Below are 24,845 nucleotides of genomic sequence, written 5' to 3'. Positions count from 1 at the left end.
GTTGGAAGTTTCAGACAGGTGGAGAGTTGCCCTTGCTGTCAGGAGGACCAGCATTTTTGAGTCTCGCCTCTGGAACAAGTCACTAAATCTCTCCAGGCCTTCAAGAAGTCACCTTTCAAAGCATCAACAGTAACATTACACAAAGGTTGCTGGCCAACATTGGTAACCTTACTCAGAGTTCCGCTTCTTAAACTTTTTCCACTCTAAAAGGGTCACCCTTTACTCCCAAGAAATTTTCATGAAACCCTGAGCATATAGGTATATAAAGTAGGTTTACAGATCAAACATTTGCTGATAAGAAATCATTTTTTCATGACTCCCACATTCAGTTACAAAACCCCATATGGGATTGTAAACTACAGTTTAAGAAGCTGAGCTCTACAGTAATAACACCCACAGGTACCAACTTCTCTTCCATCAAAACAAAACCAAAAAAAAAGAACATATTTCTTTATTTTTAAAAAATGATATCAAGAATCATAGGGTTTTTATGAAGACCAAATGAGAACATGTATGAAGTATTTTGAAAATCTTAGTATTTGTATATATATGTAATAGAAATATATATCACATATATTCAGCTATAACTGTCATTATTCTTCTCCATGATACTATCACTAAGGTATCATGGACTTTACTCAAAACTAAGAGTCCTCAAGGATCCAAGTTTCTGTAATTTAGAGATAGGGCCTCTCAAGATGAATATTTTACTGGGGATGGTTGGAGCAGGGCTTAAAATAAGAATATAAGGGATAGATTCTAGGGAGGATTGAGACTGAAGGTAGATGGGGTTTTGTAAGTCACATGAAACCCTATTTCTGTTCAGTCTGCCATTGCATAAAGCAAGCATTGTTATACTCCACCTAACAGTAGCTTCTCATCCTAATTTGCTATTAATTTGCTATGTAATTTTGAATAATTTCATATCCTCTCAATCTTAATTCCTCTATATAGTTAGGGGATTGGACTAAAAAATCCAGAGAGCCTTCCAGCTCTGTTCATTTTTTACTCTATTCCATGGCACTAAATCTAGCTTTAGACCTTTTTGTGTTTACACACACACACACACACACACACACACACACACACACACTTATACTATACATACCCTATGGTACATGGAACAATTTGTCACTGTCTTTTCTTAGAATTTGGTAGCATCATCTCATCAATCAATAAGCATGTGCTCAACATATGGGAATTCGAGAATGAAAAAAGCCCATTTTCCCTTGGCTTCAAAAAGTTTAGTCTATTGAGAAAAACAGTATGTCCCTTTATATAAGTAAATGCAGTGAGTTTGCATGAGGGATTATGATGCTCTGAACAGAAATAAAGAAGTTTAGAAGTGAGGGTTTTGAGAGAAAGATGAGTTCTACTTTGGACATGTTAAATTAGAGGTGCTCTCCAACTCACAATGGTCAATAATTGGCTGTCAGCCACACGTGAGGAGACAAAGTAGGGCTGGCTATAGAGATGTGGGTCATTTGCATAGATGCTCACTAAGCTAATCTATAGAGAGATGGATTTTTTGGAGATGGCAGTTTTCAGCAACTGCTCACCAAGTCACAAAGGGGCAGTGATCTGAATTCATTCACGTAAAAACCATTTATTACACTCATCTCATGTGTCATGGGCTGGAGACACAGACTGACCTCCAGGACCTCACAGCATATACTCTTATGAGTAAATATACTACAAAACAACTGGGGCAGAGATAAGGAGAATACAAGAGCAAAAAATCACAGAACCTGGAACTATCAAAGTAAGGTGTGTGTGTGTGTGTGTGTGTGTGTGTGTGTGTGTGTGTGTGTGTGCGTGCCTGCCCCTGGAGAAGTCCTATAGATTAGGCAAGCCTCCCAAGACCTTGGATCAAGAACAGAGAAGAGCTGGATAATTATGACGCTCTCACCAAGTCACCAATAGCTTTGGCCTTTGCCACATCTTCTGAACCCTTCCCGATTGTCTTGGGTTTGCCTTTATAAGAGATGGCAGGACCTGACATGCTCCCAGCTGCCCTAATTGGCCACTTCTCCGGACTGGCAAACAAGCACTCAGGAGCAAGACAAGAAGAGGCATTATTACAGGACATACCCTCGTCTTCCCATTCCCCTTTGGGATTGGATTCACAACTTGAGACAATAACCTGAGAAACACACCATGATCTCCGTGGAGAATAGTCTCTTGGCAGAAAGCTCATTCGCCCTGGATAGAGAGGATTCCTGGAGCAGGTGTGACTATTTAACTCTGGAAGACAGGTGTACTGTATTCATTGATGCAGACAGTTTCCAAGTACATTTACATAACGGTCATTCTGGATGACCTTGTCAGTCCAGGTGGCTGTCTCATTAAGGCCCTTATGGTGCTTTTTGAGCTGAGAGAAGAAGAGAAGCTGAGCTTAGATCAGGAACATACAGCAATTATGGTATCTGGGTAGCTCACACCACAGGTACTAACCTAAATTAGGACACAGAAAATAATCCTTCTCCCTCCTCAGTCACTTCCTATTAAGAAGTCGGACACTAAGGGCAGTTCATTAATTTTTTTTAATTTTTATTATGAACTTAACATTCATTAACAAACACAAAGCTTTCAGTAAAGAACTAAAATAGAGAACTGCATATGAAACTGATCTTCTGTTATGTGTGTTTTTAAAATAAGTTAAATTTAATAGTGGTAACAAAATTACCTTATTTGTGTCTTTTCCAAACTTTATCTTCTTCTGGGTATTCTTGTAATGTTTTATTGTTGCTCTTTTATTTTTTTGTTTTTCATCTCTGTCCTACTCACTAATTCACCACTACCCCACTTCCTAAGAAACCCTTCCTTGTAACAGATAAAAATAATCAAGTAAAATACATCAATTCATTGGTCTTGTTTGAAAATGTATATCTCACTTGATGTTTCTAGTTCATCATCTCTGCCAAAAGGCAGGAGACATATTTTATAATAATGTTAATAAGTAATATTAACTACTAAGCACAGTACTAAGTACTTTACAAATATCATCTCATTTGAGGCTCATAACAACCAAGGGACATGGATAACATTATTATTCCTATTTTACAGGAGAAAGAGGCAACCAACACTTATATGACTTACCCAGCATCACACAATAGAAAGTATATGAGGTTGGATTTGAATTCAGTTCCTGATGCTTTATACACTGCTAGTTGCCTATAACTTTTGAAGTTACAGTTGATCAGGTAGTTCATTAATTCTTTTAAGTACCCTGAGCATACTATCTTTCAGAATAGAACATTAGTACCATACCTGAGGGAATTTACAGCATACTCTATTTCTAGGTCTTATCTACTGAAACAAAGATTCCAACCTTCCCCTCCTTTTCACTAGAAACAATCTGATGCCAACTAGTTTTCTCAGAATAAAACTTCCATAGCAATAGCCCCTAGGGACTTGCGTGTAAAAGACTAAAGCATCTTCATTTGGTAACTTAGGAATGCTATAAAAGAAAAGTTGGAGAATGGCTGGCAAAAATAGACAAATGGACTATATTGTTTGAAGATTTATTTATTCATTGATGATGAGAAAGAGTAACAGCAGAAGAGACTTAAAAAGAGAATCTTTGACACATTGTTTTCTTTTTATCAACTATGTTAATATTGAATAGTGGAGGACCAAAGATATATAAATTACAAACCACAACTAAAAAGTCACTTTTATTCAACATTAAAAACAGAGTCTCCAGTGATCCTAATAACTGATGTTATTTCTTTAGGATGCCAAAGACAGAAAGTTTTATATATACCAAAATATTTATAATTGTTTCTTTTTCTTTGTTTCCTTTTCCTTTTCTTTTTTTTCAATAGCAAAAACCTGGACATAAAGTGGGTGATTATCAAATGGGAAACTGTGTTTTTAAATCATGGCATTTGAATACAATTGAATATTATTATGCCATAAGAAATAACAAATTTGAGGAATTCAGAGAAACATGGGAAGACATGTATAAACTGATGCAGTATGAAAACCGAACTCAAAGGCAAAGTACACAGTGCCTCTAATAATGGAAATTGAAAGAATGTTAAAAAAAAAAAAAAAACCAAACTTGGAGCAATTATAATATTCAATCTTGTTATTTCAGAACAAATAATGAAACACACTTCTTTTCTTTTAGTAGAAAAATGGAGACCCATGAAGACAACATGCTGCATTCATCATCAGAAAGGGCCATATTTGGTTTTTTGCTAACTTTTTTATCTTTGTTACAGGCAAGGGTTCAATTCCTGAGGGAGGGAAATGGAGCAGGGTACACATAGAAATGGCTATGATTGAGTGACCAGGCTACAAGAATATTCATTAATGGTTCAATGTCACTTTAACACAAGGTCTCAATTGGCACAATGTTCAACATTTTTTATCAATAACCCATATAAAAAGGCAGATATGGAATATTCCCCACATTTGTAGATGACAGAAGTTGTAAGGGAGAGCTAATAGACTAAATCTCATTAACTACCATGGTTTCAATTATCAACTCTATGCTAATGATGTTCAGTTCTACTAATCCAGCTATAATCTCACGCCTAATCTTTAGGCTCATCCTTCAGCTGTCTCAATATATCCAAAACTGAACCTGTTTTCTTTCTTTTCCTCCCCCTTGCCAAACGGCTTCCTGGCTTCATTCTGCCATCCTGACACCCCCTAGAATTTCTTTGTATCTTCAGAGTTTAGCACAATATAGGACTACACAGCCCCAGAGGTCCTTTCTGGTGCTCAAATTCTGTGATTTTCTTTTCTGCAAAGGCTCAAGGTTGCTGACATGAACTAGCCTATCTTATCTTCTCATAGGGAAAGTTATTACTGAGATATGACAACTTCCTCAAAACAAATACAGTACTGTGAAGACTACTGCCATTGTACCCATAGTGTTAGAAATCCTTTTTCTTACTTCTATTTGTGTGAGTCAGTTTTGCTTCCAGATTCCAAGAGCAGAAGTATAAATATCCAACAACCTTCTGAAAATTGGGACTTCTTGCTAGTCTCCAAGTCCAAACAGGTAAGAATGGACATAAGCACAATTATGACAAATGACAAATTATTATAATTAAGAGTCAGACAGAAGCCATAATTCAAATGACAAGGGCATATTTAAGACAAAATAAATCCTTTATCTTCAAGAAATTTGTTTTTGAGTTGGGGCAATGAGTTTTAATTCTGACTATGCCATGCATTAACTGGGTTACTTTTGGGAAAGTAACTTCAGCTCTCATGGGCTTCAATTTCTTTTGCAATCAAGTAAGGGAATTGGGTTAGACTGCTTCTAAGATTCTAAGTTTCTTTCCAACTACAAATGTACAACTCTACAAAACAATTTCTTTAAACCACATGGTGGCATTTAGATTCACTTTGGTCCAATGATTACTTGGGTCAATATGGCCAACATGAAAATACTGTCAAATAACAGCCTATACCTTCAGGAAAGGAAGAGGAAAAGGATAAAAAGAAAATGACAATCTTCAACACAGTCTACCTATCCAAAGGCTGCTAATATAAACACTGAATTCACCATGTTGTACATAAGACTACAGGTTTAAGCCTTGACACAGCAGCTGGCCTTCACAATGCTACCATGCGTATTTTCAGGACACCCAATTGGCTGTCTAGTATCTTGACACACTGAAGCACTATGAAACCTCCATCACCAGAAAGTAGGGGGAAAAAACCAACATAAAAAGATCATCAATGAATCCCTGCAGGACCCAAGGAAAAGCCATCCAAGAATAAAGGGTAGAGGCCCAAATGAGGTCATCTCCTTCTGTGAGCTGCAAACCCAGCCATCTAGTAGACTCAGCTAATGGCTCATTACTTTCCAGATGGTAAGGGTGTCTTTTATAGTTACCTTTTGTTTCCTCCCCTTTACCCAAACTGTCAGCTAATGAAACAATTCCCCACTTACTCCATTACTCTTTACCATGGCTATAATAGAGCGCAGTCAAGTGCTTTTTAAAACTCCACTTCATCCCTTTTGCACACCAGAGTGATTTTGGCTTTTGAATTCCAATAAATTAACGAGTACTATATAACCTTCAATTCAATTAAAGATATGGCAGGAGCTTCTCACCATGCCTTTCCTGCTTTGCTGTCTGACAGTAGCTCCTACCTTTTACCCTTCAGCTTAAAGCAACACCCCCAACACACACCCTTAGCCCTATCTCCTTTATTGTGAAAGTTAGCCCTCTAAGCTGACTTCCTACTGTTGTAGTGATAGCTGAAAACCACCAGGTGTCACAAGGGGATGAAACATCAAAAAGTCCTTTAAAGTAAGGTTTAAGATTTTAAGGGGCAGCTCTAAATTCAGGCCTAAGTTAAATCAAAGGACCATAGTTTTAGAGCTAGAAGGAATCTAAAGTGATCATCTTATCCAATTCCCTTATTTTAGGGATGAGGATGCTGAAGCTCAGAGCATTAAAGTGATTTGCTAAGTGTGATGCAGACAGGAAGCCGAACTAGAAATCCAGGTATTCTAACTTTCAGGCAAGTGTTCTTACCACCATACCATGGTTTTGTTAAAAAAAAAAAAAATACACACATACACATATACGTACACACATTACTAGACAAAGAGGAAAATAGGAGAGAAATTAATAAGTATCATCTCAAATAACAAAGACAATAAACAGTTACTAGACAAAGAGGATAAGAAAGTAATAAATATCACTTCAGATAACAATATATAATATATGTTCATGTTACTAGACAAAGAAGAAAATAGGAAAGAAATTATTAAATATCATCTTGGATAACAATTACAAAGACAGGGTATTTATTTATTATAGGAGAAGACCTCAAAGAGTAATGTATGATAGTACCCCATTTATTTGAGATATCCAAGAGGATAGGTTTTTTTTAGCTACTTTTTATACAGCTTTTAATTTTCGAAACACATGCATATATTTTTTTTCAACATGCACCCTTCAAAATTTTGTTTCAAATTTTTTCTCCCTCCCTTCCTCCCACTCCCACCCCCAGACAGCAAGTAATACAATACATGTTAAACATGTGCAGTTCTTCTATACATGTTTCCATAATTATCATACTGCACATGAAAAGTCAGATCAAAATGGGGAAAAAAATGAGAAAGAAAACAAAATGCAAGCAAACAACGACAATAACAAAAAGTGAAAACACAAAGTTGTGATCCACATTCAGTCCCCACAGGCCTCTCCCTGGGTGCAGATGGTTCTCTCCATCACCAGACCACTGGAACTGGCCTGAATCACCTCGCTGTTGGAAAGAGCCACGCCCTTCAGAGTTGATCATGGTGTAATCTTCTTGTTGCCGCGTATAATATTCTCTTGGTTCTATTCACTTCAGTTAGCGTCAATTCACGTAAGTCTCCCCAGGCCTCTCAAATCATTCTGCAAGAGAATAATATTGCAAATAAGTTTATTCCTTCATATGGCAAAACTTTGAATTATGACAATTTGGAACAAAAATCTTCTTAAAATATATGGATACAGTGTCACAAACATGAGTGTTTCCTTGCTAGTGATGCTTGCCTTCTGCTAAAATGTAATTATACCCTCAAACCTACTGAGATGTTTAATAATCTCAACAGCTACCTCAAAAGCTAAATAGTCCATAGCCCAAAAAGCTAAATAGCTTTTTACTGCTATTCGTTTTGAGTTATTTTATAATTTTTTTTATTTTCTCTCTTATTGTCACAATCCACCTACTCCATCAATAATAACTCCTTTATTTTCATTTATAATATTTCATTAATATATTATGGATGAAAATAAAGAAGTTATGTAGTCAAACAGGAAACCTCTCTTCCTAGCCCAAGATGTATAGAAATGGAGGAGAGAAAAAGCTGTCCTCTAGTTTGCTGTTAGTTTGTTTGCATCAAATACTCCCTATGACTAATTTTCTGTTTTTAATGGGATAGGAAACCAAGTAACCCATTTTGTTAAAACTGTAAGCAAAATAAAAGTGAAAAGGCCTTGATGATGACCTTAGGGTCTTTCCTATAAGTAAAATATATGAACTTTATCATAGGGACTTTGTGATAATTCATTTTGGCTATTTGATGGACTTTCTGGCTAATCTCCATATTCTCAGCTGATTTAAGTTGCTGGATGTTGCTCATGTTCAATCAAATCTGACTCTGGAATCCTATCTGAGGTTTCTTGGCAGAGATACTGGCTTGATTTGCCATTCCCTTTTCTAGCTCATTTTACAGATAAGGAAACTGAGGCAAATAGGGTTAAGTGACTTATCCAGTGTTACAGTTAGTTAAGTATTTGAGGATTTGAACCTACTAGATAAGTCATCCTGACTCCAGATCTAGCACTCTATCTTCTTTCCACTCTATCTTCTTCTATTGCTGGATAGTATCTTTCAAATAAGTGATATTATTGCATTATAGGTGAGAATAAAAGAGTTAAGTTTTATAAGAATGGTCATATTTCAATGTTTTTTTTGGCAGATGATATATAAACTGGAAAAGGAAAAGAAAAGTTACAGGGGAGAGTAAAAAAAGCAAGTCAGAACCAGAGGAAAAAAGCAGCAAAATAGAAAAAGCAAAAAATGGTAAAGATAAACAGGAAGAATATTGAATTTGATCAGTGGTTTCCATATTGTTTTTCATGTCCCTCAAATCTAATCACTTTCTCTTTTTTTTAATTTAATTTTATTTTATAATAACTTTATATTGACAGAATCCATGACAAGGTAATTTTTTTACAACATTATCCCTTGCACTCACTTCTGTTCCGATTTTTCTCCTCCCTCACTCCACCCCCTCCCCTAGATGGCAAGCAGTCCTATATATGTTAGATATGTTGCAGTATATCCTAGATACAATGTATTTTGCAGAACCGAACAGTTCTCTTGTTGCATAGGGAGAATTGGATTCAGAAGGTAAAAATAACCCGGGAAGAAAAACAGAAATGCAAATAGTTCACATTCATTTCCCAGTGTTCTTTCTTTGGATGTAGCTGCTTCTGTCCATCATTGATCAATTGAAACTCAGTTAGGTCTCTTTGTCAAAGAAATCCACTTCCATCAGAATACATCCTCATACAATATCGTTGTCGAAGTGTATAATGATCTCCTGGATCTGCTCATTTCACTTAGCATCAGTCCATGTAGGTCTCTCCAAGCCTCTCTGTATTCATCCTGCTGGTCATTTCTTACAGAACAATAATATTCCATAACATTCATATACCACAATTTACCCAGCCATTCTCCAATTGATGGGCATCCATTCAATTTCCAGTTTCTAGCCACTACAAACAGGGCTGCCACAAACATTTTGGCACATACAGGTCCCTTTCCCTTCTTTAGTATCTCTTTGGAGTATAAGCCCAGTAGTAGCACTGCTGGATCAAAGGGTATGCACAGTTTGATAACTTTTTGGTCATAGTTCCAAATTGCTCTCCAGAATGGTTGGATTCATTCACAACTCCACCAACAATGCATCAGTGTCCCAGTTTTCCTGCATCCCCTCCAACATTCATCATTATTTTTTCCTGTCATCTTAGCCAATCTGACAGGTGTGTAGTGGTATCTCAGAGTTGTCTTAATTCGCATTTCTCTGATCAATAGTGATTTGGAACACTCTTTCATATGAGTGGTAGTTTCAATTTCATTAATGAGAAATTAATAATTTCATTAATTAATGAGTAATTAATGCTTACTTGAACTTGGTTCTCACTTGTTACTTTGTGGATTTGGATCTCCAGATGCTAACCTCAGCCTCAAAGAAATTAATTCAACATTTTTCCCATTGTGGTTGCCATGTTTCAGCTCAAAACTTAGCTTCTTCCCACTTATTGTCCCTATTCCCCATTTAGCTCCCCTCTAACCCATAATAGAAGGAAGCACCTGCTCTTCAAACTTACTCCCCCTTTGCTGCCATTAATATAGATGTTTCCTTTCTTAGTCAGAACATAGCCTTCCCTATGCCTGAAACTATTACTCTGGAAAGTTGCTTATCCCTCCTTTCTATTTGAGATAAGTGTGGCTGTTCCATGTCTGTTTTATTTTTTAAAGCAATTTTGGAGTGACAGCCTTCATCCTTTTTTTTTTAAACAAAAAAAAAATCTTTGGCTTCAAACTCATGCTAATCTAAACCAATAAGTGCAGTTTATGGGTTTCGTTTCTCTGTTTTAGAAGAACCTGGATTGTTTTTTCTATTTTCTGTTTAACTTAATTTTCCAATTTATAATAATTGATTTATTCTTCCTCCCATCTCCATCATTCTACTGGAAAAAAAGAAAAATAAAAACCTTTGTAAAATAGCATAATCACACCAAGCATCCTAAAAATATATATCTCATTCTGATTCCTGAGTTTATCTCTTTTCTATCAGGAACTGGGTATCATGCTTCATCAATGGTTTTATGGAATCATGTTTGGTCACTGAATTATTCAGAATTCTTAACTCCCTCAAAATTGTTTTGTCTTTATATTACAGTTATATACATTGTTCTGGTTCTGTTCCCTTCACTCTGTACCAGTTCATATAAGTTTTCCCAGGATTTTCTAAAACCATCCCTTTCATTATTTCTTATAGCACAATTGTATTCTATCACATCTAGAAATATAACTTGTTCAGTCATTTCCCAATTGATGAACTCCTCCTTAGTTTTCACCAAGAATCCCCAAGTAGGCACCTAGTAAGCCATGGGCCATGTGGGATAATAAATTAAGTATTGTCATTGGAATAAAAAAAGATCTTAATTCAAGTTTTTCTTCTGGCAAATTCTGTCTATGGCATCCTAAAAAAAGTCACTTAACAGCTTTGTGCCTCAGACAACTCTGTAAGCCTACAAATTGTACAGCAGGCATTATTTTGTGTGGGTAGATGGATCCTCGTCCTTACACTGGTTTTATCACAGGTCTTAAAAATATGGCACATTATGGAGACAATGATAAAGTAAAAATCAGTCCCTGTTCTCAAGAATTATCTGTCCTTTTGGTTTTCTTTTCTGTTTGCTGGATATCTGCTACCAGTAAAGAACCTTTAACTACTTATCACTCTGCTGGGCCTACCAACCACCCTGGGCCCTGAATTGATGCCTTGTCTGCTTATCTGCTTCTCATTGACTGCTTGCTACCAGTCTTCCTGCACTCCCTCTCTCATCTACTCATCAGTTTAAATATTCTTTCAATATTCAGCCTCTTCCTGCCTGCCTTTGGAATGATGTACCATGATCTTAGTGATTTCATGAACATAAAGCCAGCTTCTGAATTGAGAAGTTTTCTTAATAGAAAACAAAACAAAACATATTATTTCTCTAATACCATGGAAAAGGAGCCATAGCCAAGTCCTTAATGCTTGCCAAATGATATACCTTCTTTAGTGGGGCATAAGTAACCATAGTGAAGAGCTAGGGAAGAAGAGAATTACTTCTCTTTGACCTTGAAAAGTGCAACAGAAGCTTGGGGCCCTATTGCATAACAAATAGTCCTTACTATAGAACATGGAAGAAATAGGAAGAAAAAAGGAAGCTTTAACCATCCTTGATTTGGGGGGGGGAGGGGAGGAAAGGAGAAGAAGATCCTTTTGAAGAGCTATCTCAAACTATTTCTGTTTCCATAATTTACTTATACTGCTGCTCTCAGCTCAGAATAAGATGGTTCTAAAAGCCAAGAAGTTCCATTAAATGGAAAGGATAAAAAAGTTACCTTAAGGATACTGATGAAAAGTCAAGTTAAATATTAGCTAAAAGTCAATTTCAGAGAAAAATATTTAAGTTTAGTTTTGTGCCAACATGGAAATTTCAGAGGATAATTAGTTAGGTTATTGCTGCTTCTTTCTTCAGGATACCCCTTTCCTGGGCATTTTATGACTTGTTAACCCTTTTGATAGAGAAGGAGGGGGACAATAGAGGAAATGAAATTCAAATCCATTCACTTTATTTGCCCTGCAAAGAAGAATGATAATAAAGAAGAATGACTCATAATAAAATTGTCACTTTGAAGTGTTTGCGTTTAAATTATCCACACTTTCTAAATGCCCTCCTTGCCCTCCCAGCTCTGTTTTCTTGAATAATCAAAAGCTAACTATTCTAGGAGAACTGAAAGACAATGACACACTTCTCTGGTGGCCTGACATGACCCTGGTGCTTAATCCTGTTCACTGGTTCCAAAAATAGTTTCATTGTGGAGGAATTTCAGAAGGAAGTAATTAGTATCTCCCAAACAAACCTGGAAAGGTTGTGATCATTCTGGATAATATTTATAAAAATAACAAGTTATACTTTTCTATGTTGCTTTTCCCTGAACCATAAGAATTTGGACAGATATCACTTAAGTCAAAAATGTCAGATCCAATCATACAAACATTGATACACTAAAATTTCATTTTGTTTGGTGATGAGCACAAGGGCTATTGCACATGTTAGGGCCAGACTTCAAGAAAGCTGCTGGATGACCAATACCCTTTCTCATGCCAATGTGAAATTCATTCCACTCTGGCACCCTTGTGTCACTGGTAGTGTGAGATGAAGATGATACCTCATTGTGACATTGTCCTTGGGTCCCACTTCATAGGTTTGAAATTAAAGTGAATAGTAACTAAATCATAAAGTCCTTTAGGGTTCCCATTCATCAGCATCCCTTGGCTAGAAACCAAGATTTGCCTTCTACTAGATTTTATAGCAAAAAGTATCAACATGAGATTGTGTCATATTCTTATGAATTATTAAGGTGTATTTTAGTTTAACAGCATGAAAAAACCTATAACTGGGATTCAAAATGGTGAAAGTAAAAAAATTGGAGCTTAGTGTATGTATGAATAAATGATTAATTTCTAAGAGATTTTAAGATTCTTTGTCTAATCTCATTTCTAATTCTAATTGATTCACTTCTGTGGAGATTATGAGAGGTAATAAATTATTTAGAATTCTATCTACAAATAAATGAAAATTTTATTTATTTCCATGACGATCCTTATTAAAAGTTTATTACATAGTCATTATACAGAAGAGAACAGAAGGGAATTCAGAAGGAAATACAGACAAGAAGGATAGTTTTGAAAGTAACACGTAGCATTTTTACTAAAGTAAACTATATAAGATATAAACTTGATGTTTCACATATAATACTCTTTCTGTTCTATTTTGTACGCGGAATTTTTTAGTGTTCATTAACTTCAAAACAAAAAATAATTTTAAAAGTATGTATTATATTCTCTCATTATCGTAATACAACTGTTTTTATATTTTTATTGATGAGAGGCAGGATAGCAAAATGGATAGAAAGCTCATCTCAGAGCCCATAAGAACTGTGTAATCACTGGCAAGTTATTTAACCCATGCCCAAGTCACTGTGAAGGAATTAATCTGTATTGGTAGAAAGAGAATTTCCTCATGGCGGCGTTCCCTCTACAAATGAATCAGGTGAAGTTTTAATTACTACTTGTAAATTTTAGCAAACTCTGTTCAATTCATGCCCATGTCCTCCCATAAATGATCTGCCCAGTGTGCTGGAGACCATTCTCAAGACCTTGTGAAATCCTGTTAAGTAAAAACAAAAAGGATATAGAAAAAAAAAAAAAAGAATTGCAAATAATGAAGAAATTGAAAAACATGTTTAATCCACTGGGTAAGGTCAATAGTTAAACCTGTCTGTCCCAACCCCTCTACTGACCTTCAATCTTATACCTCTAACTGGCTTTTAGCATCCTGAACCTCTTTAAGCAGCTTGATGAAACTTATTGACCCCTTCTCAGAATCATCCTTTTTAAATGCTTTTAAATGGTTCCAAAGGGTACAAATTCTATCAACATACAGCTATCACAATTAAAAACAAAAACAAGTTTATGTTGTCAGGTTACTGTTCTATTCCAACTATTGACTGAGAATCCCTTCCACTATGCACAGGTCAAGTAGTCATGTGGCCTTTGCTTAAAGACTTCTGGAACTCATTGTCTCCTCAAGGCAGCTCATCTCATTCTCACACATCTCTGAAAACATTCTTTCTCAGAGCAAATCTAAATTCATCTTTCTTTAATTTTAATCCATTGCTATTAGTTTTAACCTCTGGAGGCTAAACAGAAGAAATTAGAAACTTACAAGCTCAAGTTTTGGGACACCCTGTACTTGAAGAGTTAGGTCCTTTCATGTTCTTCTTTTTTCCTGGCTAAAAATCACCATCACATCCAATTGCTCCTCTTAATAGTGTCAAGTTCTGAATGCCCTCCAGTTTGTCAACAATCTTCCAAAAAGGGGGTACCTAATATTAAAAACATTACTCTAAATGTGGTCTGATTAGAGCAGATTATGGGACAATGAGTTTCCCAGTCTTGAGCACTTTACATTTCTTTTTTTTTCTTCCCCGAGGTAACTGGGAGCAAGTGACTTGCCCAGGGTCACACAGCTAGGCAGTGTTAAGTGTCTGAAGCCAGATTTAAATTCAGGGCCTCCTCACTTCAGAGCTGGTGCTCTATCCACTATACCACCTAGATGCCCCACATTTTATATTCCTTAATAGTCTAAAGTAACTTTAGGTTTTGAGACTGCCATTGTTCCTGTTGATATCTATTCTTCTCAAAGACCCAGATCCTGTACTGGGTAAATTAACTTTTTTCTATCCCAACTATAAAAAATCTTTACATTTTCTTTCTTAAATGATATATTGTTCATTTATCATTATTCCATTACTGAAAAATGTTTATATTTCTTTCCCACAAATGTTTGCTCAGTTTTACTTAGATTTGGAATTTCTATGTGATGACCAGTATTATATTTCAGGGAAGTTATCAGTTTCTTTCTTGTTTTTATTCAACTCTGACTTTTTTAAATGTTGAAAATGGACATGTGTGTGTATATGTTTTTCTTTCTCTCAAGTGTTACACATTTATGCCATCAATTTTCCAATGAAATGGCATAGAATAAATACCTGGGCTACAAAGTAAGACAACAGAGACCAATGCAGAGGTCCAAGAGTCCTGAGACCTGGCTTGTAGTCCTGATTTTGTCACTAGAGAAAATAAGTGAATTTAGTTATCTGTGTCTTGGTTACCTTAACGATGAAAAAAAAGGATTTAGAATTGGACTAGTAGACAATCTTAAAGCATTTCTCATCCTACAATGCCGTGATTCTAAGTCTTCAAGGCATGGGAAGTGGGGTAAAGAACTTTCTTTAGAACACTTGAACCCACAGAGCTATCTCTAATTCACATGGAAAAGATCTTTCCACTTCTGCTAGAAAAGTAAGGAAATAATCAGGTTAAATCACCTATAGTTACAGGAAACATAGAACATCATTCCTTAGTATTGACCATTTTTAAGCAATAATTATTTGAGTATTTAGAAGCATGAGAGTCTTTAGAAATCATCTAATCCAATCTTTCCATTTTACAGAGACAGAAAGAAAGGATCATGGAGCAGAAAAATAATTTACCCAAGGCCACATAGCTAAAGTAGCCTTTAAATTCATTTCAATTTTACACAGATTTATTGTGTTCCTACTATATATCAGGCACAGAGGACACAAGAGCACAAATGGAATTTGGTTTCTTTTTTGGAAACCAAGATGTCATATGTCTTTAAGACACAACTCTGAGAAACTTTGAAGAATTAAGTTATTTTACTTTGGGTCTTTTACTGCTCTTTAGAGCAATCATATGTAGTCAGAAAACAAGCAAATTAATGTCAGATAACTGAAGCATTTTTTAACTAACCATGTTGGTGAGATTTATATGAAAACCTCCAGAAACAGGGTAATAAAATTTTGAAAGTCTCCTAAAATAACCTTACAATATATGACAGTGAAGAATCTATGTGTGTTATACAGACATCTGCTATGCAAACAGAAGGAATCAAGGTGACCTCAATGACATTTGGAATATTCATTTTTATAAAAGTAACTCAAATGAGTTTTTCTGCCAACTATTTAATCTGTCTCTTTTCAAAATCCAAGTAAACAATGAGGTTTTATGGAAAGGACCCTGATTAAATCCATGATGGGAAAATTTGATATTCTGAGAAAGAAATTTCATCATGCTCAATTACAAACATGTTTGAAGCAACACATTATTATTGCCTTATGGATTTACTCATAAGAACTTCCTCATAAACCAGAATCATAACCAGGGCATGGCAAATAAGATTTTGGCAGAGGACACCAACATACAAGGAAGCATTTGTTTTCAAATTCAATTTAACATGGAGAATGCTAAGAGATCAGAAGATCTGGATTCAAATTCTTCCTTAGACGTGCGTTAGCTATGTGATGCCAGAGAAATAACTTCTCTGCACTTCAGTCTCTTCATCTATAAAATGAAATCATTGGACTTGCTGTCTTCCAAGATCCCTTCCAGCTCTAAACTTATGGCCCCATTTAAAAAACCTACTGATAGAGTTGTCTACCAGCATATATTTAACAAGTATGCTAGCATTTTATCATACAGTTTCTAACTATTGAATCACATTAGAGCTATTTGTTTCATTCTGATTTTGATAACCCTAACTACTAGAGTTGTACAGACTCTGTCTATGGGCCACATTGGTATTCTAAGTTGTAACAAACATAATAGTATTTTACATTTGTGTAAAACTTGATATAATGTAGAGTGCTGGGCTGGGAGCCAGATTTAAGTTTGAATACATGGTACACAGGAAGAACTAGCTTTGATGTTAGAAGTTATAGGTTCAAATGCTACATCTGATATCACCTGTGTGACTTATAAGATGGTGAAGTAGATGAAACTGAAAGTCACTGCCAAGGACCTCATGATGGATCTAGCTTACTACATGTAAGCCCCATGATGTCCCTGCAGATAGGAAAGGCTAGTGAAACTCAACAGTTTATGACAACATTTTACTTCATTGTCATTATCAAGATGACTAAGTAGTCAATTAATTCAACAAAGATTTATGAACTTCCTATTTTACACATAACTCTAAAGTAGCTGCTACACTAATAATGGGCAACTTCTGGCACTGAGAGAAAGGGACAATCAATCTATGGATTAAGATTAGAGATCTAGGAGACAGAGGTATTTAATCCAACTTCTTGAGACCTTCCCTCCCCCCTTCCCCACCACCCCCACCACCCCCGCCATTTTGCCAATGAGAAAACCAAGGCCTACAGAGAGTAAATGACTTACTAAAGATCATTAAGAACCCTCTGAATCTAAATCCCATATACTTTCCACACTATCACAGGCATCCTGCTAGTGCTAAATAATGCTAAATATAGTCAAAAGCCTGTGACTTTACAAAGTTCATCCTTCAGTTATGGAGACAATATAAAGAGGCACAAACAACTGCATAAGTGAAGCGACTTGGAGAGACTAAAGTACACTTCCTCCCTCACTTTCCCAAGAAAGCAAGCAATCTGATATTGGTTAAATATGTGCAATCTTTTAAAACATATTTCCACATTTGTCATGTTGTGCAAGAAAATCAGGCCAAAAGGGGAAAAACCTATGCGCAAGAAAAAGCAAATGAACAAACTACAAAAAAAGAATGAAAATATTATGCTTCAATCCACATTCATTCTCCAGTTTCCTCTCTCTGGATGTGTATGGCATTTTCTACCCCAAATCTATTGGAATTGTCCCAAATTACTCTAGTACTGAGAAGAACCAAGCCCATCACAGCTGATCATCACTCAGTGTGTTACTGTGTACAAGGTTCTCTTGGTTCGCCTCACTTCACTCATCATCAGCTCATGAAAACCTTGCTGGATTTTTTTTGAAATTTAGATGTGTGACGCTTAACAGGTAACTTAACCTCTGTCTATTTCAGTTTTGTTTTTTAAATGTTTTCAATTGTGCCCTATTCTGTGACCTCTGTGTGGGATTTTCTTGGCAAAGATATTTGAGTGCTTTGCAATTTCCTCCTCCAGGTCATTTCACAGATGAGGAAACTGAGCCAAACAGGGTTAAGTAACTTGCCTAGGGTCACACACTAATAAGTATCTCAGGCTGGATTTAAATTCAGATCTTCCTGACTCTAAGACAGGTGTTCTATCCACTTTGCCATCTAGCTTCCCCTCTACTTCAGTTAACCAATCTGTAAAATGGGGATAATAACCCTTGTCTCCCAGAGTTATTGTGAAATCAAAGATAATAAAGCATTTAGTAAAATGATCAGCACATATTAGATGCTCAATAAATGTTTGCTTCCTTATTTCAATATAAATTCAGAAATGGGATGGTATAGTAAACAGAGCACTATATTCAGCTCAACAAGACCTGGGTTCAAATTCTATGCCAGATGTTTGACTTGAAACTTGAAACAAATCATTTTATTTCTATTTCCATAAACTTACCTATAAAATCAAAGTGATAAAAATTATATCCTCTCCAGTTCTAATTCTATTATCCTAATAATTTCATCTTGACAGATTTTTAGTGAATGAACATGTTTGCTGCTGACCTAAATTGAACTTTTTTCTTTTTTCTAAAGCTAGATATAATCTTATCCTCTACTTTTCTCAAGAGCTTAAAAAGATCTGCATTTCTTCATAAAAGGTCGGGATTCTTTAAATATGATTGAAGAGGAGTGGGAAGAATGGAACTTATATAAATCTTCTAGAAAAAGTTCAATATATTTTTGAAATATGTCATTAAGATCTTTTTGAATTGAATTGTACCTATTTTATGGAACTGGCACCTAATAGATGTAGAATTTACCAGAAATGGGACATTTTCTAGTAATGACTCATACTAAGTTGGCAGTGGTTTAAATATTATGTCAACTAATTACTGCTTAAAATCGCAATTAGAGAAATTGACCCAAAAACAAAAGGAAAATTATTTTCACAAAATTCGGTTAACTACTGCAATTAGACCTAAGCCTTGTGAAATCCAGATAAATATTTTTAAAAATAAGCTTTGCCAAATTTAAGGAAAAGAACTCCTTTTAATCAGACCACATGGCTCATGTGCTATTCTTTCATACATTTTCCTTAAAATTGGACAAAAACATTATGCTAAAATTAGTTTATGCTAAAGTTTACAAAATGTAAAACTATTCCCTCATTAAACTCATGCTGGAAAATTTCAAAACTGGGAAATTTGATTCATTATTTGTTGAAACTCCACTGGGAACAAGTGTACACACACACACACACACACACACACACACACACACACATACATACATATATATACACATATATGTATATATACTTATATGTAATGTATATATAAAAGGAATACATGTATATTCCTTTTTTATCTTTTTTGGGAATGGAATACTAGTAGTATCTGAATCGAAGGGCATGCATAGTTCAGTGATTTTTTTTTTTTTGTAAAGTTCCAAATTGCTTTCCAGAATGGTGACTGGCTATTTCATAAAATGGAACAAAAGGAGGAGAGAAAAAAGACATTTCAATTTTGTAAGCTGACTTAGAAAAACTTCATTAACAACTCTTTTTTTCCGAAACAAAAAGCAAACCAGCATTTCATTTTGTTTACTATTGTAAAAAAAGACATCTTATTTGCAAATTTTGTCATAGGTGGTCATGGTTCACATGGAAATTGAGAGATACAGCCAAACAATCTTTAATTTCTTTGCTTGAGCTATGAACAAAACTATTTTAATCCTTTCACAGGACAGAAAATCTTTTTAAAATACTACTTGCTAGCAATAGGAAAGATGTGTGCTGCAAACAAAACCAAAGGGTGATATAAAAAAGAAGAATTCATAATGTTTGTAAAGACAACATAACAAGCTGCAAAAAAATCCAAACATATATAAAACACTGTTTCATTATGAATTTCACTGAAGAAATTCTATTTGTAGAAGTATAATTGCTACTTACAACTCAGCAGGAAATCCAAGTTAATTCCTTTTAATTTTAAAATGTATTTATTAAATAGAATTAACACGTGTTGACATTAACATTTCAAAAATACCAGGAGGAAATTTCATTTTATTTTGTTTAGAAAACAAATTTTACTCTTATTCAAAATAGTTCTTAGAAGCTTATCTTTTATTAGAACACTTATGAGCCAGGATATTTAAATATTCCTGTTAAAGAAAGATATTGTGTGGGGAAGCTAGGTGGGGCAGTGGATAGAGCACCAGCCCTGAAGTCAGGAATTCAAATTTGATCCCGGGTTCAAATTTGATTCCAGACACGTCCTAGCTGTATGATCCTGGGCAAATCACTTAACCCCAACTGCCTCAGGGGGGTAAAAAAAAAAAAGACTGTTATTGTGGTTATTTGTTTCAAAACACACAGCAAAATGTTAAATGTATTAGAGAACAATTTCCAATGAACTCTTTTGCATAGCTAGAGAATTTTTCGATTAAAAAGTGGACTACTATAACTATTTTCTCTTCCAAGAAATTATAAGAATTACTAGATGGTCTCAGGCAACTCTCAGGTCCATTGTTTTGTGAATCTCTACACTAAACTGGATAATATATTGATTGTAAAATTCTCCAAACATTTACAAATGAAAATTATTTGCTACTAATAATTCTGTATTTTATAGATCAGAGTGTGAATTAGGCCAAGCCTAAATCATAATAGCACTTCCAAGTTATAGTACACTGAGAATGCCACTGTTAGAAAAGGAAGACTGAGTTGATGTATGTGGGGCATCTACCGAACCAATTCCTCTGTTTGATTCAAAGCCATGAGTCAAATGAGAGAATTTTACTGTCTTTCCTGCTGTCAACTTTTTGAGGCAGAGGTATTTATTTTCTCTTTGTTTTTGAAGCACTATATTTTAAAACAGATTGGTTTAAAAGCCACACTTTTAAAAGATTTGCCATCCTCAGTTTAGCATCTATTCCCTAAACGTATGCACCTGTATAGGAAAATGACAGGAAATAAAGTTCATTTAATAATAATGGCCATAGTATTGCCATTGTCTTAGACTAATTACAGTAAGTATCTTGATAATTAAAAAGTCTAAGTTAATTTAGCACCAAAAAGAGCTTTAGAGACTTTACTCTCTGATTTTACATATGAGCAAATATTAATTTCACAACAGGTCTTGATTTCTCAAAGGTTAAAGAGGTAGTAATAAGTAGCAAATCTGAAACTTGAGCCAGGTACTACAACTTCAAATCTGGTACTTTACCAAATATGTAGAAATCACTGATTTAAAAAATTGGGGGAACCTATAATGTCTTCCATCAATGAATAAACAGAAAGACTAACATTCTAATAAATCTATCAAATTCTATTAAAATCTATCATTAATTGTTCATGAGTTAGCTGATTTAATACAATAAAAATAACAATTCTACATAAATTAATCTATTTGTTCAATGCCATTCCAATTAAGTTACCAATTATTTTACTGAATTGGAAAAAATCATAATAAAATTCATTTGGAATAACAAAAAATCAAGAATATCAAAGAAATTTTGAAAAAAGTTTCCACAGAAGGAGGTCTAGCAATACTATATCTTAAATTATATTATAAGGTAGCAACTATCATAACCATGTGGTACTGGTCAAGAAATATGATAGTAGATCAGTGGAAGAGATATACAATACAGCAATAAATGATTATAGTAACCTTGGGGATGATAAATGTAAAACTTTAAGCTTTTGGAATAAGAATTCACTGTGGTTGAAAAAAAAAGTATTAGGAAAACTAGAAAGCAGTTAAGACAGAAACTAGATATAGACCAATACCTTATATTACTAATTAAGAGGTTAAAATAGCTATGTGATCTATACATAAAGGGAGATATAAATAAATTAGAATATGGAACATATTACTTATTAGATAGGATGGAAAAATTTATAAACAAGAGAAAGAGAGAATTGTGAGATGTGATTTTTATTATATTAAATTTAAAAGATTTTATATAAATAAAATCACTGTAACCAAGATTAGAAGGAAATCAGAATAGTGGGAGGGAGGAGGGAAGTGGAGAGTTTTATGGACAATTTCTTGGACAAAAACCTCATATATAGAGAGAAATTTATCAAATTTATGAGAATATGAATTATTTCTCAATTGAAAAATTTTCAAAGGATTTGAACAAGCAATTTCTTGAAGAAATCAAAGCTATCTAAAGTCACATGAAAAAATGTTCTAAATCACTGATTAAAGAAATGCAAATTAAAACAACTTTGACATACCATTTCACACCTGTCAGACTGGCTAAAATGAAGGGAAAATGATGAGATGTGAAAAAAATTAGGGCATCAATATACTGTTAATGAAACTGTGAACTGATTCAACTATTTAAGAGAGCAATCTGGAATGATGCCCAAAGAATTACAAAACTGTGTATGACCTTGGACCCAGCAATATCACTATTAAGTCTGTTTCCCAAGGTGATCAAGAAAAAGATATAATAATCTACAGATTCTAAAATATTTATAGCACCCTCTTTGTGGTAGCAAAGAATTAAAAATTGAGGGGATATCCATCAGTTGGAGAATGGCTGTATAAGTTGGGATATATGATTGTAATGGAATACTGTTATGCTAAAAGAAATGAGCGGGTTGATTTTAGAAAAACATGGATTTTCATAAAATAATAAAGAGTGAACAAGCAAACCAAGAAAATACTTTATATAGTAATAGCAATATTGTTAAAAGAGTAAATATGTAAGACTCAACTATTCTGAATTATGTGAATATTCAAATCAACTACAAAGGACCTATGAAGGAAGATGCTATTCATCTCCAGAGAAAGAACTACTATATAGATTGTATAGTTTCACAAATGTTGGCCTTCTCTAGGGTAGCATTAGGAGGGAGGAAAGGAAAGAGTTTGGAACTTAAATGTTACAAAAGTAAAATATAAAAAAAGAGGTGGAAAGACTTGCATGAACTGAGCCAAAGCGTAGTAAATCAGGACCAAGATAAAGAACAACTTACTATATTATCAATATTATACAAGTGAATAATTTTGAAGACTTGTATAAATTGATGAATAAAATGGGAAGAACTAGAACAATTCATATAATCATTCTTTTAAAATATCCAACTTCAAAAGTTGCAAGAACTCTATTGTAAAGATCATCCATGATTTCAGAGATGAGTGATAAAGAATGCTACCAACTTCCTGATAGAGAAGTGATCCAAAATGAGACTTTTTTATTTTAGCCAATGAGAAAACTTATTTAACTTGGCTTATGCATATTTGTCACAAGGAATTTATTTCTTCCCCAACACCACCCCCCTGCAATATATGCAATAAAATGAAGATGGGTAACCAAAAAAAAAAAAAAAGATTTCTATTAAAAAATAAAATTAATCTAATATTAGACATTTGTAGCAATAAAATGTTCCTCTAAAAAATAAATACAATACCCAAAAATGTCCTATTTTACTTCAACCTCCTATTATATCAGAATTGTTGACTATTAAATGTTATAAATCATTATGGGGCAAAAGATCCAGAATCTGGTAAGAATTAATCATGGTCAAGTTTTGAAGATAAGAATTATCTCTAAATATACTTTAAGATAAAGATGGTCTTTACTCAAAGGAAGGTTTAAGGGGCATATGACTTAAGTCTACCTTCACTGGATGCTTCCCAGCTATCTCCCTGTCTTCTATGCTTTAAAAACACCTTACTTGATCCAGTCCTCCTCAGAAACTATTTTTCCATCTGACTCCTCTCTCTTAGCCAAACTCCTTGAGAAAGCCACTGACAATCGAAGATTCTCTTCTCATTCTCTTCTCAACTCCCTGTATCATTTCCTTAGCCCACCATCCAATTACATCTAATGGATTTTTTTTTCAGCGTGCATTCTTACCTCTCTGAAGCATTTGGCCCTGTTCATCCACCTTCTCCTTCTGGATACACTCACTTAGCTCTACATTTTGATGACACTTCTCTTAGTTCTCTGACTTTTACTGATCTTCAAGTCAGTCTTAGGGGTATTATCCCTTCCCCCACAGTTCCTTCCTAGGCTCTAGGTTCTCTTTTTTCTTCTATTTACATACACACACCATCATCATCATCATCATCATCATCATCTACTTGCCCTCATAATTTCCACGAGTTATCTTTTTACAAATTTCAGATCTTTTTATCTGGCTCCAACCTCTTACCTGATGTCTTCAATAACTCAAATTCAATGCTTCCAAAACATCTTTCCTTCCAAGCACTCCCCTGTCTACTTTCCCTGGAATTACTTTAGACACCACTCTCTTCCCAGTCATTAAGGCTCGTAATCTGTGTCAACCTCAACTATTCACTCACCCTCACTCCATACAATACTGTCTTCTCCATTTCTACCTTAACACCTCATTTTCCTTTCTCTCCACTCACATAGCCACTATCTTTTTATGCTTTATACTGTACTACTACAGTAACTACTGTAGACTTCTGGTTGATTTTCCTGCCACAAGTCTCTCCCTACTCCAAACCATCCTCTATGTGGCTACCAAATAATCTTTCACAAAGCACAGAATGATCATGTCATTCTCGTACTCAAAACTCTTATGCTTTTCCTTTACTTGCAAAAACAAATATAAAATTGTCTTGGCTTTTAAAGTTCTTTATAGTCTGGTGCCTTTCTTTCATCTGTTCCATGTACTCTACAATCCAAGGACGCTAATACACTTTGTTACATACATCAGACACTCCACTCCCAACTACATAACTGCTGTCCTCCATACCTGGAATGTTCTCACCTCTGCAACCTGGATTCCCTCAAGTTAAGTCTCATGTTACATCTAAGTCCTTTCCTGATCCCTCCTACTGACTGCATTTTCTCTGAGATGACTTCCCTTTGTTTCTGCCTTTGCTATCAGAATTTAGCACAATCCTTGGTTTAACAAGTGTACTTACCTGCACTATTGGCTCAGGGGCTACAGTGGCACAATAAAACAAGTAGTAATATGGTTCCAGGTCATTCTTGAGGATGGATTATACAACACCTTTCTAATCAAATGACACTCTGTAGATATGATCAATAATAATACTA

General features: G+C 34.8%; 1 long non-coding RNA gene across 2 annotated transcripts in view; it reads right to left on the bottom strand.

The window, feature by feature from the left end:
* Window positions 1–3,512: 3,512 nt before the first annotated feature.
* LOC127539422 (uncharacterized) overlaps window positions 3,513–24,845 on the bottom strand; it is a 41,186-nt gene continuing 19,853 nt past the window's right edge. For both annotated transcript variants that reach the window (XR_007947920.1, XR_007947919.1), the window contains exon 3: window positions 3,513–7,379. This is a non-coding gene — a long non-coding RNA (uncharacterized LOC127539422). The remainder of the gene's footprint in view (window positions 7,380–24,845) is intronic.

The sequence above is a fragment of the Antechinus flavipes genome, chromosome 5 (genome assembly GCF_016432865.1).
Source record: "Antechinus flavipes isolate AdamAnt ecotype Samford, QLD, Australia chromosome 5, AdamAnt_v2, whole genome shotgun sequence".
Lineage (NCBI taxonomy): Eukaryota > Metazoa > Chordata > Mammalia > Dasyuromorphia > Dasyuridae > Antechinus > Antechinus flavipes.
The sequence above is the reverse complement of the archived record's forward strand: the minus strand, read 5'-3'. Positions and strand labels throughout refer to the sequence as shown.